The sequence below is a fragment of the Jaculus jaculus genome, chromosome 3 (genome assembly GCF_020740685.1).
Source record: "Jaculus jaculus isolate mJacJac1 chromosome 3, mJacJac1.mat.Y.cur, whole genome shotgun sequence".
NCBI classification, from domain to species: domain Eukaryota; kingdom Metazoa; phylum Chordata; class Mammalia; order Rodentia; family Dipodidae; genus Jaculus; species Jaculus jaculus.
In genome coordinates, this window is record NC_059104.1 from 2,232,501 (window position 1) to 2,236,109 (window position 3,609).

Below are 3,609 nucleotides of genomic sequence, written 5' to 3' on the forward strand. Positions count from 1 at the left end.
CATATTAGCCCCCAAGGACAGTGCAGGGCCCCTGAGGCTCAGTATCCCAGCAGGTGACCTCCGTCCTTGGCTCTTGGTGCTGTTCTTTGAAAGCTTCAGACTCCAGTGTCAGGCACAGGCTTGGGTCAGGATTGATGGTAGCCCAGGGAAAACCTTTTCTTTCTCTTTTTCAAATTTTGTTTGTTTGAGGTAGGGTCTTGCTCTAGCTCAGGCTGACCTAGAGTTCACTACAAAGTCTCAGGGTGGCCTCGAACTCATGGTGATCCTCCTACCTCTGCCTCCCGAGTGCTGGGATTAAAGGTGTGCACCACCATACTTGGCTTTTTAATATTTTTATTTATTTATTTGAGAAAGATAGAGAGAGAGGGAGAGAGAATGTGTGCTCCAGGCCTCCAGCCACTGCAAACAAACTCCAAACGCACCTTGTGCTTCTGGCTTACGTGGGTACTGGGGAATTGAACCTAGGTCCTTTGGCTTTGCAGGCAAGTGCAAACTGCTATGCTAAGCCATCTTCCCAGCCAGGAAAGACTTTTCTATGCCAGTTTGCACACAGTTAGGCACACAGACAACCTCTACATTTCTAGTCCAAGGGACAAACTACAGAATGAATTCATTCTCTCTCTTGGGGTACAAAACCCTGATGCTTAATAATCCTCAGGGCATGTGGCCCTGAGGCACTCTGTCATGTCTTATGAACATGGCTGCTATTAAGGACAGGGCCTACCTGAGCCTCGTACTATGCATCCCCATAAAGCCAGATGTGCAAAGTGGCACATGCATGTGGAGCTCATTTGAAGGTAGGAGACCCTGGTGCGCCTATACTTTCTCTCTTGCTTGCTCTCTGTCAAATAAGTTAATTAATAAAATATATTTTTTAAAACTTTATTGATTTATTTTCAAAGAGAGAGAGAGAATGGGCACACCAGGGCCTCCAGCCACTGCAAATGAATTCCAGACACATGTGCCACTTTGTGCATCTGGCTTTTGTGGGTATTGGGGAATCGAACCTAGGTCCTTTGGCTTTGCCAGCAAGGGCCTTACCCTCTGAGCCATGTCTTCAGTCCTAATAATTTTTTAATTGCACCACTGGAAACCCATATCATAACTAGAAAACATCACTGGGACATGGGCTGGAAGAGGAGGATTGACGACAGCATGAGCCTAGCCAGTGTGATGTACTACAAAGGTCAAAGCTCACGGACACCGTCTCTCCCAGGGCCCGCTGCGGCTTGGGTGCCAGCAGAGCTGGAAAGAAGAGGTAAGATCATCAATACTACCGATGCAAGATTTTTCTTCCCTCTGTCTCAAAAAGAAAAGAAGTAGGCTCTGGGGAGCTGCCTCAGCACTCCTCATGTTAAGAGGCACATGCATCTGTGATCCCAACATACCTATGGCCACAGGACACAAAGTCCGGAGAACCCCAAAGCTAAGGGGTCAGCTAGCCTGGCTTTTCAGTGGCAAAATGACAAGAGACCCTGTTGCACTCATGGTGGCAGGAGAGGACCAATACCCCAAAGGTGTCCTCTGACCTCCACACACACACACACACCATGCGTGCATGCACTCACACACACAAGCATGAACACACAAACATATACATACACACCTCCCCACACAAAATAAGTTAATAAACAGCAACGTAACATGAACTACGCTCTCAGCATGTCCAAATACTCATAATTTCTACGCAACTACACATTGGTCATGATAGCATAACATAAAAGTACCCAGAAATAAATATCATGAAAATATATCTTCACCGTATAATATATTTACTGAGGAAAAAATAAAATGAATATCAAATGATATTCCTAAGTAGATAGAAGGTCATTATATATTGTAAAAATAGTCGTGCATGCACATTGTTTAATACATAAAATGAAATTCCAACCAAAATTCCTGACAGCATAGCTGTGCATGTTATTTGAAGCTGGGTATGAAAGCACAGTGGATAGGAGAATAATGATGTGTGTTACTGATTTTTGTTCAAACATATTGGATGAGGTATTTATTCAGCAATGCAGAACTGCCAGAAAACAGATAGAGTTCAAGAACCAAGAAAAATGTGGAAATAGAATCAAACTATATGATACTCTTCAATGCTAGGTGGGGTGTTTTTTTTTTTTTTTTAAGTTAGGAAAGAAAAAACTGAATTATTCCATAAATCCTACTGGAATCACTGTTTAAACACAAAGGGTTTCACTCAAGCCACCATGCTCCCCCTCTGAATCTACATAAATTACATATGAATTCCACAACAACAAAGTCAAGAGAACTAGGGAAAGAAACATTTACTTATATATCTGATTTGAAAACACATTCTGTAAACATGGTATCGAAGTAGAAACACTATGGGAAATTTTGATGGATTTGACAACCTTAAATTTTCATACAGTTTTAGATGTCAAAAAATAGGAAATGATAAATTGGGGGAAAAAACCCTAAATTATATGCAGTTCCCAGAGACCACTAAACAGCTCAATGTGTTAAGAATACTTGGAAATCAACAGGGAAGCACTATAGACTACAGAGACAAGTGGGCAGTTTGTAAAAGCAGAGCCATGGTCAGAAAGCAGCACGTGAAAACCGTTCACCTTTCTTCATCAGCAAAGGAGCACACTTAGAACCACGTATCAGCAGTCTTAAAACAGTCCAGATGGCAAAGACTTCAAAAAATGACAATTACTACTTTGTCAACGGCAGACAGCAATCAATAGTCCTTCTCTTACCTTGCTGGGTGTGTCCAGTCACGTGAATTTTCCACAGTGAAGATTCCCAATGTGTCTCAGGTGCCTCTTGGATATGTCTCTTTGGGCTCAGCAACTCCATCGAATGACCTTCCCCCCACCCTGAGAAAATAACAAGAAATCTACATTGAGCTTTGGGCCAAAGGTATAAATTGCAACTTTTCATTTCAAACCTGGAAGGGACAAGCCTAAATGTTTATCAATAGGATAGTTGGCATTGAGTCAACTCAAAATAACTATTCATCTTACAAATGTGCACTGTACACTATACAAACTCCCTTTCTCAGAGATGCCTTTAACCACAGGGGAATCCCCAAGATATTCCTCGCTGTGAGGAATGCAGGACACAGAATCACACACATCCCTCCCTACCTCTACACCACATTGTAGAAACAATTTTTTTTGTCTTCACTTTTCTGTCTGTAATAATCATGTTCTGTATTCTTTTTTAAATAACAAGCTGTGGAAACCTATCCACGTGTGTTTGGGCTCAGGATCAGCCCTGAGAGCTCCCTGAGATGGTCAATCTGAACGTGGATGGCCCCGCTGGAAGCCCCTTTCCCTCCCAGCTCAATCAGGGCGAATGGCGGCCCCATCCACAAAGTAGGCACCGCTCACATCGGTCCTGCTGCTTTCAAAAACGTGTGTGTCATCCTTCCTAGAAAAGTGGCCATGGAGGATGGCCAGCAGGTTGCACACCTGGCCATGTTTGGATCCGCAGTTGAGAGGACAGAACTGGACGCTGTACCTGGTCTCTGAGACCTTGCTCCGAGTGACAGGTGTTTCTACGGGTCTGACACATCAGCAACAGCTGTGGCTTCTCTCAGTCAACGCACCTAAGGTGGTGCCGTCACTGAGTGTA

General features: G+C 43.6%; 1 long non-coding RNA gene across 1 annotated transcript in view; it reads right to left on the reverse strand.

The window, feature by feature from the left end:
• LOC123459345 overlaps window positions 1-2,849 on the reverse strand; it is a 263,274-nt gene extending 260,425 nt beyond the window's left edge. The window contains exon 1 of the long non-coding RNA XR_006636237.1: window positions 2,730-2,849. This is a non-coding gene — a long non-coding RNA (uncharacterized LOC123459345). The remainder of the gene's footprint in view (window positions 1-2,729) is intronic.
• Window positions 2,850-3,609: the final 760 nt, after the last annotated feature.